Source organism: Pleurodeles waltl, chromosome 3_1 (assembly GCF_031143425.1).
Source record: "Pleurodeles waltl isolate 20211129_DDA chromosome 3_1, aPleWal1.hap1.20221129, whole genome shotgun sequence".
NCBI lineage: Eukaryota > Metazoa > Chordata > Amphibia > Caudata > Salamandridae > Pleurodeles > Pleurodeles waltl.
Window position 1 is genome coordinate 281,738,993 of NC_090440.1, and position 16,969 is coordinate 281,755,961.

The 16,969-nt window shown below is 39.5% G+C and overlaps 1 protein-coding gene across 1 annotated transcript in view; it reads right to left on the reverse strand.

The window, feature by feature from the left end:
- LOC138284032 (transient receptor potential cation channel subfamily M member 1-like) overlaps window positions 1-15,217 on the reverse strand; it is a 36,884-nt gene extending 21,667 nt beyond the window's left edge. The window contains exons 1-2 of the mRNA XM_069222396.1: window positions 14,804-15,217; window positions 1,194-1,273 (exon numbers count right to left, since the gene is read on the reverse strand). The gene's annotated coding sequence lies outside the window, so the exon portion shown is untranslated. The remainder of the gene's footprint in view (window positions 1-1,193; window positions 1,274-14,803) is intronic.
- Between the last annotated feature and the right edge of the window lie 1,752 nt (window positions 15,218-16,969).

Genomic DNA, 16,969 nt, shown 5'->3' on the forward strand with positions numbered 1-16,969 from the left:
CGAACAGTGTTACCAAGTGTAAAAATAAAAAATGAAGTAATACTATCACAGAACGTGCCGCATAATTTGGCTTTTTTGCCACATAATTTAGCCTGCTGCTTAAATCATGCCTGCATGACGGTCCTACCCTGCGGGACAATTCCATTACCCCTGTGCATAGTTTAGATAGCTCATTGCTTTGTGTTCTGGAACACCTCGCGAAACCCGGTGGTCAAAAGCAATCTTTTGGATTTCTTAAAGAACAGGACACAACCCCTCACCCACGCTTCATGGCAAGCTTCATGATCATCAGCGACAATTATTTGCTAGGCGGACGAGCTCTTTCACTGTCTTTTTTCAATACATATCAGAGTAACAATGATAGTCGTTTCTGTTATGATGTCTCTACGGCTTTGTGTGTAGATCGGGTTTTGGTATTTATTCCTTTTCCCTTTCTTTCACAAGATTGGAAAGAACAGTTTTAGGAGTGGGTTAAAATGATCATTATTGGCTATAAGTGTGGTCAATATGTTTCTCCGTGTCTTTCAATGGCCTAGTGGGCCATGCTATTTCTTCAGGACCTAGTTCCCTGCTAGTAATTCACTTTCTACTATATCACTATCTTATTGTTTTAAGTGAGAGTCAGAAAAGGAGAGCTGGGGCATGTTTGTCTGTGACTTGTAAACTGTTATTATATATTTCAGTATCACTGCAAACCAGAGTCACAGATGATCCTTTATGTCTTGTCGACTCCCTTATAGTATGTGCATGCACTTCATGAGCAGAGCTAGGCAAGTATCCCTCCAATCCATTTATCAGGTAAAGAAAATATCAAAGAATGCTTCATTTATGAAACTTTCTCTAGAACTTACTGCTATCACAAAAAAGGTTGGAGACTGCTAATGTCTGAATGCTGCCGCCCCTTTCCCACATTGGTGATGGGAGGCCATGAATACCAACTGTAGGTAAGGTCCAAGTACTTGTTCATAGCAGTCAGACTGCTTAGCATGTGTACTCTCTACCAGGCCTGCCATGGAATCCATGCCACTGCTGTGAATCTAGGGATGTGCTTTATTGGCACTGCAACAGACAAAATACCAATCACAGTGTTCAACAAGGCCTTTTAGTGTATCAGGCCCTATACATTTCATGTCAACAAATTGAGCATCTAGAGGCAGTCCGATCATTTAACAGAAGACACACTTGGTACCCACCGACTAACATCTTTGTTGTTGGCAATTATGTAGATGCATTCTCTCTTGGAAAAGGTCTTCTCAATCCATGCCTTTTGACCCTGGAAGAAAATGAGAAATCAGAACTATAATATAAGAAACACGTTTGATATCAAGAAATACATCTCATAAAGGTTGAAGCTGCAGATTTAGCAGAAAAAAAGGTAAACAACACTCTTAGGTTTCCAGAGAAGGATCAATCCAATTAACACTGACCAACTCACTGGAAGATCAACATGGTGTACCTAGCAGAGGGAACGAGCAGGGCTAAGACCTGTCTGGGCGGTAGCTGTAGACTCCTTCCACAAGCGCTTGCATGTGCTAGTTAATTATAATTATAAAAGGTGTCGAAGGTTGCATTCACCAAGAACATCAAATCACGTCACGCACACTGTGGTCCCTTATTGAATGAGCAGACACAGGGTCAAGGTACAAGCATGTGTGACATGTCACTATTTGATAAAGGGAGGCCCATTTTTTGCTTCAGTTGAGAGCTGTATCCATATTTATGCTCTAACTCCCATAGCCTTGAAAATCGCGGTAGCAATTTTTAGTGGAAATTCACGTTTACATGAAGTAAAGTAAACACTTTGGTGCCATTAGGAGATATACTATGAATACACATAGGTAATTAATTTAAACGAACATTTATCAGTTTTCTTATTTTGATCCCAGAAGAAGGAGATGTTGGACAAGAATTTAAATGTATTCCTAAAACAAAATTGATAATAAATGTAATGTTACGAAGTATAGATTAGCCTATGTCTGTTTGCAATATGATGGGTCACATATTAAATTAGTCACACTTACCCCCTCCCCCCCGCTTGACTTCGTACAGGACCCTGATGCTCTTGCCCAGTGCTTATGGAAATTACTTCATTACCAAAGGCATGTGTCCCTTCCTGCCCTATCATAGCATGTGTGTTTGACCTTCCACCTACAAAAATATGATAAAAACAAAATATATATGCCCTTATCTGTTGACTACCAACTATATGTGTGATCAAAACTCACACCCAATTTTAATGTTACCAACTGACATACAAATTATGTGCAATCTATTCTAATACCAGTGGATGAGTGACCAATTTTCACACAATATTGATGTCCCTGTCTCTGCCAAAACACCATATATGATCAACTCTTTTGCCTATTCAATATACACGTGATTACCTTTTCCACACAATCCATGTGTTGTCTGCTACACTGCCTAAATCACATGTATGGCTTGCTATGTATGTTTGTGACTTACTCTCCTTCCACTATATAAGTGCCTGAAACTCATTCCCAATGTAAATTTGGCCCTTTCTCATACCCAATGGATTGATGACAACTTCATCACCACTAGCCACCGTGTATGTGATTGACAACTCTCCTATGCCATTATGCATAGCATTTCCTCCTATAACCAGTGTACATATGACTATTTCACTTACCCCACACAATGTACTTATAATAGCCTCTCTTACCCAAAAGATGTATGATTAACCGCTCTTAGAATTGCTTGATTCAGTTACCTAGTGCTCATATGGCTTACCCTTCCATGCATTGTATGTTTGACTGGGTAACCTACCCTATAAAAATGTGACTGAATCTTTCACTTATCTTTCAAATGTCTCCATTCGCAGTGTATGAAATTGACTCTCCTACCTATTGTATGTCAGTCCAGCGTGCCTATCACGTATATGTGTCTCTTTTATTCAATGTGTGTACAACTACCTGCCTTACATACGTAAATGTCACTGACTCTCTGATGCAATGTAAACGTAACTGACTCTAATGTAGTATAGATGTCACTTAGGCCACCTTACTATTCTGCCTAACATATTTGTACCTCTCCTTCCTTCCAACGGATATGTGACAGGCTCTATATCTCTGTTTACACTTGGCTCAGTGTGTATGTAACTGACTCCTTTGCCCAATGTATTTTTACCCATCTCTCCAGTCCCATATATGCTGAGCAGCTCTGCTAACCAACTCCATTTCAGGTTTGTGCAATTGATTGTCTTATCCTATGTATTTGTATCTTGTCTTACCTTATGTACTTGTATAAGGCTATTTTTTCTAACATATGTCATTGTCTTTTCAATATGACAGATTCTCCTGTGGTGTCCACCATATTCTGGACTGACTCTTTTATCAAATAAATATTATCCAACATCCTTCCTAGGGTGCACATGACAAGCTCTACTATCCAATGACTATGGAAGATATGCCCCCACACACAATATGTCTGAGTAACTCCTGTATTCAATTTATGTGCAAGCAACACTCCTGGTCACGTAGACGTGACTGCAAAATCCACCTAATATGCATGCACATGACACTCAAAACCATCCTTTATACATGTATCTAAGTCCCTCACCAACACTAATATACATCTCCTTGAACTCTCTTTGAGACTGCCTCTCAAAAAATGTGTTTAGTACTTTCTTATTAATAAACTGAAAACTGACTGGCTAACTCTCTTACCTGATGTATGTTTACAACTGTACCACTCAGTTTATGTGTAATTCTTTCTCTTGTTGGTGTACATGTGAATGCTTCTCTTACCAATGGACATGCAACAAGGTATGTGTGCCCAATGCATATGTGACAGATTCTCCCAGTCCAATGTTTGTGGGATTGACCATCCAATCTATTTGCATGTGACTACCCAATGCTTGTGTGATCGACCATCCAGTCAATATGAATATGACTGATTCTCCAGCTACTGCACATGCGATTGGTTCTATAAGCTAAATACATCACTGACTCTCCTGCCCAATGTACATCTAAATGACATTTCTATCCACTTTCCATCTGGCCATATCGCATATTCAACCTATGTGCAACTCACTTATCTACCTCATGTAATTGTGATAAATGTTTTAATAACTTTGGCTCCAGTTGACAATTTTGCACCAAAGTCAGGAACAAAATTGAAGTGGGGGATATTTGTAAGAGTGTGCAAAAATGTGTACACATTGGTTAAATGTTTAAAATGTGATAGGGTGTAGGTCTCAAACTCTTTTTTCAGTCAATATTACAATGGGAAGGGATTTTCTATAAGACATTTTCTTGTTATAATGAAAATCCATTCAGCGGATTTGGAGAAGTGAGGCAAAAAGTATAGTTTAGTGTGCATGTTAACTAATAGATATATTGACAGAAGTTTAAAAAGTTCGAAAGTATGCAAGCTATTTTGAAAATTAATGAACAGTGGTGAAATGCACATACCTGAGGAAGTTGGGAAGTTAGGGTCCCTAACCTGATTTAGATCTTGGCAGTGGGGTTACTCCATTGCAACAGTGACGGATATCCCGTCAGTCAAAATCTAAATACCATAGAAAAAAATGGTATTTAGATTTCGGCGGACGGGATATCCGTCACCTTCAGGCCCTTAAACTGAGTTCACAAACAGCACACAGCCTACACTTAACACACAGAGCCAACATATTCCATACACACTCCCTGTGCATATGTCCTATGAGACACAAACCCAACACGTTTACTACATGTGATAAACACACCTGCCATCATTCTCTGTTACATACGCTTTTCACTGCTCTGTACAGATATGTGTATACTGTACCCATATCTAAAGCACATGAAGGATAGACGCAGTTCGTAACACTAGATGCATACCATGCAAGACATGTACACCATATGATATATATGTTTGTACATGTTCTAGAAAGCCACATGCTTCTGACTTTTAACACATACACTCCTAGGATTCACACACACTTGACATTATGTACACACTAACTATTGTAACTGCTCAACACATCTAATGGATACACCCACTGTATAATACCCGATACACACACTACATGGAATAAGCAAATTGAACACATGCAAACTCCATGTGAGACACAAACTTTTGAAAGATACACACTCCTTACTGTTTCATACATACTCAAAAACTCATTAATTTTAACATACATACTCATAAAACATGCACACTATGGACTGCATAAACACTCAGACTGATATACACACTCCTGACCTCTGACTAAACTCCTGACCCTGTAAACTCACCAACTAATTTAGATGACTAACCCACAGATGTAGACACTCAATGTCGCAATGTCACCTGATACATGCGCTCTAAATGATACAAACAGACAGACTGTCCACACGATACAAATGCCCCACTCCTCACTCCATATTGCTGGCTCTTCACATTATTGAAAGACACAAACTCCTGATTCCTGACTCACAGTCATAAAACACATACACACTCCTGACTGTGTATATACACTACGGTTGATAGATATATTTTACATAATACACATCCAAAACACATTACACATGATACACATATCTGACACACTTCTCTTATACGCATACTTCACAATGTACGATACTGACACACTAAACGTGATAGACATACATACACATCTGAGTAACAGGCACATGCCACAATACCTAATACGTACACTGAAAGTGGCACACACACTCCACAATAATTTTGGAAACACTCTAAAAAGACATGCTCTCTCCACACACACACACACACACCCAGGCACACCTACCTATAAAACACACACATTCATACCTCTATAAACTCAGAATAACTACACACTCCTCATTCTACAAACTCTTTAGAGACACACACATTTGATTCTATACATAATTTAGAGACACACATGCCTTATGCACACTACTACAACACAAACGTGCCTGACTCACATCTGAAACACATAGCTGATACACAGTCCATGCGATAAAAACTTTTAATGCATGTACACTCAAAGCAATACATAACTTTCTCAATACAGTGATGACACAAACCCTTTATTCCATATCCCTGATGCTCCTAAAATACATACTCTCCTCATGCTCACAGTTTTAAAACACACACATGCATGACTTTATGTGCACTCAATCTGATAACACCTACTCCTGACTTTACCTGCACACACTACTAACTCATTAAACATTTTGAGCACACACTACCATTTCCATATATATGCTTGGCTCACAGTTATGATTATTATTTTAAATTGTCCATGAGGAGTATGTATTAGTTCATAATGTGTTATTTAGTAACATTCGCAAACATGTTTTGTACTGCTTACAAACTTCTGAAAAAAATAAAAATACACAATAATAAAGGCTTTTACTATACACATTCTTCAATTGTTTTAAAATGTACATTAAATGTAATATAAACAAAGCAAATTCTGCAAACTCTTGAAAGACACACATTCCTGACTCCTAACCAACACATTCACAAACAGTCACACTTGTAGCTCTATATACACTTGCACTGATGTACACTTCCAACATCAATGACAGAAATACACATACTCCACAATGCCTTATAAACACAACCCACCCCCAACAAACTTGTGATCCACTATGTAGTTGGACTAATAACAAACATTCCTGGCACCACTCCTAAAACACACATACATATTTCCATGTTCTTACACATTTTCAAAAGACACTCTTGTCTCCAGAAGTTTTACAGATGCACGCATGTCTGAACCAACTCACTATATACATTCAGACTGAAATACACTCATATTAATATATACGACTGACACACCTGATGGATACAAACACTCCACAACAATAGATACTCACAGTCCACCGGATAAGTGAACCCAACACACACCCAATCTACATGATGCAGACACTTGTCTGATACTCTTATAACACACATTCCTGTCTTCATACTCCTACCTGTACACACACTTTGCAGAAATCTGGCATTTCTTAAATGTTATAATTAACTATTTAACAAAATATACATATCTTAAAAGAACGAACATCACCACTTAAGATGAAATAGAGTAAAGGTTAACAGTGTTTCGACATAAAAACTACAAAGTTAGGAAAATGATGAGCTAAAGTGCTGTCTTGAACCTGCTGTAATAGGTCAACCTCAACTCATACCCACCAGCACCCACTGCACTATACAACACAACATAATTAATTGCATCATATGCTAACACATCCACCATCATAAAAACATTCACAGACATCAAAAATAATCACACAACAAACATTATATGTTGTATATGTCTACATAAATACCTGCGTAAGCTGCATTTATATGCCCACACTCATCAATATACATTCACACACACACTAGCAACTATCATACACCAACATACTATGACCATCATTTATTTCCATACACCCATCATTAACCAGTGCCTTACAGGGTCCATAAAAGAAAGCATCTTCTAATATCATATATGAGTATACAGCAAACATTACATGTTCACCAAAACACCAGTATATGTACACAAAAGTCACAGTGACACTACTATTTTGCCATGTTTATATAAACCCATTACCCATCAGCATACATTTGTATACACACCGTCAAATGCCCACACAGTCATCATCATAAACTGAGGCGGCCACCATAATACACAAACACACCAACTGTCATGAGTTCATACAGCCAACATTTTAACTTCTACATTGCTACAAGAAAAAGCAACAAAGATACAGGCATTCACACATGGTATATATCCACACACCAATCATTATATGTAGGCACAACCACCACTATACGCTGAACTCCCATATGACAATCACACAGTCATGTTCTTTTGCCCACACCCACTAACATACGACTGTGCACTCACCATTTAAAACCCCCACATACTCACTATTTTAAACCAGCACACAAACCATCATATAACTACAAAATAACCATGTAACTGTGGTCGGTCTACCTGGTTAGTATACAGCTAAATGCCACCATGCACACATATTAATTACACTTCTAAATATAATCAATCCCTCTCTAAACCACATCTCAATTTAAACCTAATGTTAAACCTTTAGGTCAGAGGTTAATAATCTACCTTAACTAATTTTAAGTATCTTTGGGGGGGTATATATATATATACATATATATATATATATATGATATATATAAATCATGTGTATATTGTGTGGGCATACAGGTGTGGACAATGCTTCTCTGATGAGCTTCAATGGCATTTTGTTAATACTTGCCTGGAATGGTAAAATGCCCTTGATATTTTTTGCCTCGACATGAACAGCACTACACTTAAATAAAATGCTAAAAAATGGCAAAAGAATTTGTAACTTTTGTAGGTCAATGTGGATGGCATTGGGCTTTTCCTAGGCTTGAAAAGTCTGGCAAACAAACAGAAACTTGAGGGAACCAGGTTTATGGCCAGATATCCTAACATTCGGAATCGCGATTTTCCTAATTGTGATTCTCTCCCAAACACAATTAGGAAATCGCTATTCCTAATGTATGAAACTTTTATCTTTAAATTAGCGATTCCTAGTGGATGCAAATGGACTTATCTCATGAATATTAATCGGGTAGGTCACAATTTTTAATCCATTAGAAATGACAGCCACCATGACTATGATTGGTTTTACATAAAGCATTTTTTGTAAGTGGAACCTATTTTCCTTGAAGGAAAATGGGATGCAAATGAGCATTTTTGCAAGTGGAACCTGTTTTCCTTGAAGGAAAATTGGATGCAAAAAAAAAAAACATTCACCATTTAACTTTAATTTTGTAAGAGCAGACAGTGGTCTCTGGGACCACGGACTACTCTTAAAATATGTTTTTAATATTCTCAAAGGAGAAGAGGTCCTTTGAGGATGCCTTTCTTGTTTGCGAATTGCTTGCCACCTCCTTTGAGGAGGTGGTAAAGTACTACTGTTTTGCAACTGGTATTTGGTCACTAATCCTTACTAAATACAATAAGGAATTACTGTTAGGAAGGGACACCGTAAACACATCTCATCCAAGTAGCGATTCCTTCCTTCCTTATGATTTCCTAAACTCATTTAGCAGCGTGTACTGTATTGCCAACATTTGTACAAGCCATTTAGCAGTCACAAATCCTGTGAGATAGGGAACCGCAGGCTTTAAGACCGATAAAAAGCTTCGCATATCTTGCCCTTAGAGTGATTTTTTAGATGTGCTCCATTCTAAAGAAACAACTTTCCCACTAAATATTGGGAGCTACCCACGGATACAAAATGTATATAAAAGAAAAAGTGCGTAGTGTTTGCATTCGTGTTTCCTTACTCATCAGCACAAAGTTTGTTTAAATTATGCTACCAAAATTAAATGTGGCAGTCAGCTTTTCAAATAAATCTGCCGCTGTCCTATAAGCGACTGTCTCTCCCACCCGATGTGAGGATCTGACCTTCCCACTCAAAGTTTGTGTGAGCAACAAGCCTTAATAATGTAAATGCTAATGAATCTTCCGGCATCTTTTATTCAAGCGAGTTTGCTGCCAAATATGCTTGTGGGCATGTTGCTAAAAACTGCTCTCAGCACTGTTTATATTTGTTATTGAAAACCACTGAAGAGGAATGAACGTAAAAACGCATGTCACTGAGGAAGCAGACAAAAGAAGCCATTTATGAGGCCAAGCAAATGAAATGGGCTTAACAGGGCTTTTCCCTTTTGTGTGCTAATCCGGAGCCATCCACTTTCATCAAAGGGGATGCTAAATGATGGGGGTAGATTTCTAAAATGGGAATGTTCCACTAGGGATAGCGTTCTAGAATGGAGGTGTACCACCAAGAAAATGAAAATATCAAAATAATCATTAGAATTGCCAAAACGACAGTGATGCAAAACAAAGTTCCTATATTCTCTTGGCAGTCACAAGTTAATGTCCGGGGATAACTTAATTGCGGGAGCTTGAATTATAGTTAATTTTGGGCACTAGTTAGAGTTAGTTATACTTGGGATAACTGTAACTGATGACTTTCTGTGGTTTTGTGTTTTTAAAATAACATGTTTTAACTGACATTTTCACCTAACTAAAGTCCCTTTAAACTTTGGTTGTTTTAGTGAAGATATATATGTGTGTGTGTGTGTTTCTGTGTGTGTTTGTGTGAATATATATATATATATATATATATATATATATATATATATATATATATATATATATTTATATATATATATATATATATATACATGTATGCTAACACCAGACCTAGAAAGGGACTGGAAGTCCCGATATTTCCGTGCAAAATGTTTCCTTGAATTTCATAGTACAGCAGAGGAAATACATTCAGCATTTCTTTCATGCAAGTCTGACATGTTTAGGAAGAGGGAAGAAGTTAATTTTCTAAATGTGCCCTTGCAATAAATGTAGGCATCACCCCACGTCCTTGCAATATGTGGTGTTTATTACACAAAGGTTACATCTTTTTCTAAATATTCCAGGATTACATCCCTGCGCCAGATCCTACTTGAGAGGTCACGAGGCATCACAGGGAATGCTGTGGTGTGTAACTGGAGAGGGATGAAATCAGGCCTCAGATCGGCTGAGCTCTCACATGATAATACACACGACGTTGTCGAGGGCATCAAGAAATGAGCAACAGGATGAAGATCAGCTGACTCTTCACGTGGTATCACCCATGACAGGACGTGGTCTCTCTCATAAGTCATTGGAATGGCACAGTTCAATTTCCATAGTTCACTGGGCACGGTCATTAATGGACAGTCACAGGACTGGTAATTTTTTTGTATTCAATGCTCTTTGAACCATTAACTACTTCCATTTTCTCCAGTCTCCCTCTCCCTCTTCCTCTTACTTTTAGGCCTTTTGGACTGGTAGATAATGGCTAATTGTAGCCTGTTAAAGTAAAAGTTCGTGTCTGGAAAATAACTACCCCCAGCCCCTAATTCATTCGAATCAGGAAACTTATGTTACACTTTCATCCTGTGTTGTTCCTTGTACATGCCATGCCTGTACCATTGGCACGTTCCTACCATTGAAATGGTGGTTGCAGGGACAGAGAGAGAGGGTGAGAGGACAGTGGTAAGCCAGGAGAAAACGGGCAAATTTCAAGAAGGAAATGTTAGGAACACACCAAACCATAAGGAATACCCTGCAGGGTGTGAGTAAAGTGAACAAGTGAGAGAGCAGGCGTGTGCTATCACAGTGGATTGCATCTAGTAAAAGCCCAGACCATAGGTAAAAACAGGATTGTTCCTTTTAATTATTGAAATTTGGTAGTAAAAATACCAGTTTATGGTTGAAAGAAATCGTGTGGAAGTGAAAAAATTAAGCATTACAGAGGACCTAACCGGAAATATTGGAGGATAAAAATAACTTTGAAAGTTCCAAAAAGGCAAATATACAAAGCTTGACAATATTGTACTTGGGCGAAAAGGAGCCCTTTCGTATATTGAGGATGCTTGTATAGTGGGGCACATAGAATCTTTTATGGAATGTTTTAGCTGTAGGACTCATTGCTTTCAATGTACTAGAAGTGCAGTCATGTTTGGATCTGAGCCTCACCTACATGAATAAACTTGTCTGTGGTCTACAAACCACCCGCCTCTTGACTTGTGGCAACTCCCCAGTGGGTTACATTGTATAGTAATGCCTTTTGAGATTGACTCACTTCAGATAGAGCAGGTTGTGCTGTGGCTTGTCCTCAAATGGTTCTCTCAGTTGTTTCCTAGTAGCTAGGCCGCTTCTTTGAGGTGTATAGAGCTAAAGGCAACAACACAATACTGGACCAGAGATCTAATTAGTGGGATGGTCTTTGACTCACACCCATCCACGGTAGCTCTTTAGCAATGGCAGTTCTGGTCTCTATGTTTTTTTAGAACTTCAGAAATCCTTCACATCCCTTATGCCTAGAGCATGACAGTTGGGAGATGAGAGTCATGAGACAATTTCTGATCCCAAGACCCCTTCTTTCACCTTTCTGATGCTCGAATATAGCCTCTGGTGAAGAACCACTTTTAACAACATCCACATTTAAGGGCCTTAATGTAAAAGCTAAACTGAGAGATTTACTCCTTAAATCATACCTTTTTCTTCATTGCCAATTCCCTAATTCTGTATTGCATGCCAATTAACTTAAATAAATCCCCACGTCTTATTAAGTTGCCTGTCAGGAATGTGGTCATTGCTCCTGACTCTGCTACCACATATGAGAAGAGATGGGTATTTCTGTCCCTTATGGGTGGCTGATGCAGCACACTGTGGGTGACGCCTTTTAAATGACATAGAAGAATGTGCCTGCATACATGTGCCACTAAGTACCTTCAACATATTTAACATGAAGGCATCCTCAACACATTATACATGACTCAGGAGATGACCTTAGAATAATTCTGCCAAGCTCCCCAAGGCCTCTCTCTAAAATTCCAAAAGACCCTTGATCCATCCACCTTGAAATATCCAACACATTAAAAACAAGAAATGACCTCACTATCTCAGAATTATGAAATTACCTTATTGGGGACACATTTTATGGCACCAGGGCATCAGCTACTTTATGTTCAGAGGAAGCATGACCGCTATTGTTAAAGTAACAATGGCATTTGCTAAAGCAACAAGGGGTCCAAAGCGTATAATACAACGATATCCAGGGAAGGTAAAAACGATTTAAGGTGTTTATAGGAAACAGATTACCATTTGTTCTGGATTAAAAGTAGCTAAAGCACTGTCTCAAAGAAGGTCGTGTAATATTGGAGAATCAAAAGAAAAAAAGGGTCTGTGAGTCCCTCTTTGAAGAAAATCTGAAAAGTGCGAAATTAAGCACAAAATTCATGTAACATACGAAAGAATACCTGGATATTAAAAGTATTTTTTTCAAACGACTTATTTGTTCAATTTGAGGGAAACTCTCTGATCAGCAGTGGGGCTTCCAGCAGTATTCATTGAGGTTACTTATTAGATCACCTTTGAAAGAAAGAGCATTGGAGTGGACTTACAGAGTTTGCACATGTAACATGTGGCTGGCACGCAGATCTCATCTAAGCAGCAGCAGGTACTGAACCCACAATACTAATTAGCAACTAAACAAACACCATCACAATGTGCAAAATTAAAAAGGTTACCTATGATACTGCATTGTGAGAATGGACAGAATGGATTCAAATTTAGCTGTTTGAGGTGTGGTGTTTTTAGAGTGTAATCTTCCCTTCGGATTTGACTGCTTGATCCCTCCCTAGTAAGTATGTAACACCTGTTGTTTTTCATTGAAATGATACTTTCAAGAGAGCCTCCCGCTTTTGGAGAAGTGCCTAGCATTGCATTATGGTAGAGTTTACACTATGTGCGGCCTTTTTGACATTGGTCGCCATTGCGGTAATGTGCCCTTCTGAAGGTTCATCCTCAATTCAGGGGCCCAGTTTCAGGCTCTCGGTCTTCTTCTTACAAAAATGCCTCGTCACTTGTTGGTATTAGGTTGCCATCCGAGCTAGACCACTTCAGTCCAGAGAAAGGGGTGTCTATATGAAATGCTGAGTTCACCTCCGATAGGGCCTTACGGATTAGTGTAAACAGCGACCCTTTGACACGTTGGAGGCCTGGAAAGGGAAACTGTTGGCTTAGATGAAAAGATCCTAGTGTTTTTATAACTCTAGCGTTTGTACTCTTCTATGATTAAAAATAACCAGTTCATGTATGAATATAAAACCAAAGCACTTGTTCACAACTACGTGTGAGAGCAGACAGTCGTTCTTTTTCAGGTTTGCGATTGTTTCTTTAGATTCACAAAAATTTTAGGCTTGTATGTGCAGAAACGCAGTAAGAAAGCATCGCTTGTAGTGTTGCACGATGTAGCTTTTAGCACTGCGAACACACGCAGATACAGACACACGCACACGCATGCGCGCACCCACTCACTTTTTCGTAACCACATAGGCCACTATTTCTCTTTATCATAAATGATTCCTCTGTTTTTACTTTAGAGGGGGGCATATGTACATGAGTCAATGTTGGGAACGTGTATAGCCCGCATTACAGGGACTGTTTTATGTGATTTGTCTGATTGAGCAAGAAAAACTATTAGTGCCACACCAGTGGGCTGTCTTCGTAATGTTTCAATTTACTAGGTGTTAATACAGAATCATTTACTTTGGCCCTTTGTATCCAAGATGCCAGGTTGAATCAGTGTGTGTGAGGGTGTGTGTAGGCGTATGTGCGCTTCAGTGGCTGTCCGATGTGTGTGCATGTGTTTGCACTGAAAGTAAAAAAATGAAACCTAGCCAAGGTGTCTGTATTCCCAAGAAAATAAAGTCTTTTTTGGAAAAGCCTTCCATTACGTGATTTTGAAAACTCGAAGATCTCGATGGGTGCCTTAAAGTGGAAGACCTTGAACACCTTTGCGCGTAAAAAAGATGGCCATCTATTTACTGTAGTCAAACATAGGATAAACATAGGTTAAAATAATTTTACACACTTAAACATTACAGTAGAACGTGCTATATATTTAAAGTAGTCCCACGGAGTATGGTCCAGTTGTTAGCCATGGCAAGCGATACACGACCAGTGTACGTGAGCACCTGTCATTTTCTAAGCCCATTGCCCATGATATTTCCTTTGGGAAGTTTAAAATACACTTGTCCGCTTTCGAAAAACTTTATACAGCACTAAATTTGTGTTGTTATGAATACAGTCAGGGCACATGCCACCCTCCTGCATGGCACTTCTGTTTTGATACAATTTCGAAAGAATTTAGAATTATTATCTAATGCCATGTTAGAATGCCATTTTGACCACTAATAATTTAATTAATTTACTGCTAAAGAAAGTAGAAGGAATCTGTAGGAATGAACCCACAAAGTTTAAATCCTACATTTTAAAAAGTAAAACTCCTACCTTGTGGGCCCTGGGACACCCTTCAGCTGAGTTTGCATGGGTAGTGTGCTCTGGACACTGCCACGGGCCGCCTTATTTGTCTCATGGGCCCTTCTCATTGTGCTGCTCAGAGTCCTCCCTGGTCGCCTGCTACGTCCTGCTGCCGCCGTGGAGCTGGTAAGAATCCCACGGGAGTGGTGACCCCGCCACTTTAAGAAGAGAATCTCATATGATAAGCATGTGAGCAGCTCTCTGGCTCGAGCCAATCAGTGTCTTTGCTGGAGCCAGCCACATGACTGCCTTTGAAGGTAATCCTGCAGAGTCCCATGACCCATCTCCCTGCCCAAAGGGTATTTGCATCTCATGGTAGAACAAGGCGCAACAAATCTACTTTAACAGTTGCCCCATGAATCCCCTGCTTGTTAAAGCTCCTCTCCCCTACTCAGCAGTGTGACTCGTTACTGCCCGCAGTGCTGGGCGGCTCCGGAGAGAGCTGCAACTTTTAATTTGAAGTGCTTCGCCTTCTGCTAAAGTTTCAACGTTATTTGCATAATTGAGACAATTGGGCCGTCATTAGACCCACAGATCCCCATTCTTTGAAAAAAGGAGAAAGCAGGTCACACAGAAATAATCAGATGTAATCCGTTTCAGAAGAATTTTAAAGTTTAGACGAGATGTCCGCATTAGGCAGGCAAACAGCTAAATCAGCTAAACTTGTGATCGGTGTGAACTTCATGTGTTGATTGCGCACGTTGTCATGTGGTGCAATTGACCAAATTCACTTTTAAAACCGCTTACTGTTTATCTCTTTCTAGTCGGTGTCCACAATGCTCTAAAAAGACAACTCTGGAGGCAATGTTTATCACGTGCCGCCCCGAGCACAGGAAGAAGCCCAGACAGTGCTAATGTGATCAAAGCCTTTCCCCATACAATGGCATGGACAGTGCAGTACATACAAGGGTTGCAGTTCACAGTCTGCGCATGGATTTATCTCTCGCCACTGGATGTTGAAGCTTAACAGCACAGGCAGCCCATGAAAAGTCCTTTAAACTCCTCTCCTCTTTTCCCAGGGTGGAGAGGAATGTTCTCTGGGAAGATAGAAGCCAGCACAATTCTGCACCCTTAGTAAAATCATTTAGGGCAATAGTTCATTGACATTACATGAAGGAAAATATATGGTATTCTTATACTGTGAACATAGGCAAAAGGCAACAGAGTGCTGTACATGGTAGAAGACCATCAAAATTTAATGTCTAAAAGAAGTGGCTGACTTATGGCGGGTAATGCATCGTGATGCAGTGCCTTCAACTCTTTCCTAATTTGGAGAAGAATTGGGTAGTCCTGATTGTTACAGGGATGTTGTTCCAGAACTTGGCTGCATAGACGGAAAAGGTCTGCTGCTTTTTTTCTTTCCTTTTACACTCCTTAGTCTGTACTCTGATGGTGTCCTGGTGTGTTGAGTACCACCAGAGATGGTGAAAGCATCTGCAAGATAAGCAAGAGTGCTGGTCAGGATGGGTTTGTAAATGATGCAGCTTGTTTTGAAGATGGTGAGGGTTGGCAAGAGCGGCCACTGGAATTCGATCAGGATGGGGGTGATGTGATCATATTTTTTCTGGCACTCGATGATACATGCTCCAGCATGTAGGATGCTCTGCAGTGATGCCAATGTGGAGTCAGGAGGCCATTGAGCAGGAAGTTAGCCATGCTACCACATACCACTATCTAGAAGTTAGAGTACCATGGCTTGAATAGCACTCCTAAACTTGCAAGAAACTATGTGACTTGCTTTAGAAGAGAGAAATACCACCAGTTTCTCTGTTTTTTGGCAATGTGTTTCTTGAGGGTAAGGCAGTTTCCCAGGATAAATCCAAGTGACTTGGCATTCAGTGAAAGTTGCTATTCAAAGCTGTCAAGGTTCATGTAATTGAGCCAGGATTATGCTGTTTTCTGATTGTTGATTAGCAAATAACAGAAATAAAGACTGTGTAGGCCATGTTTGAGGCATTGGATGTCTGAAGCAGAGGGGTCTTTCAAGAAAAAATGTGTGTCATCAACATCATGGTGAATTTTGTGGCTGTTATCTGTGAGTAGAGTAGCAGGAAGTGATTGAAGATGAGAAGGCACAGTATGGAACCCTGGAGGACTTCGCAGGTGATATGGACATTTTTGTATCTTGTGGTACCC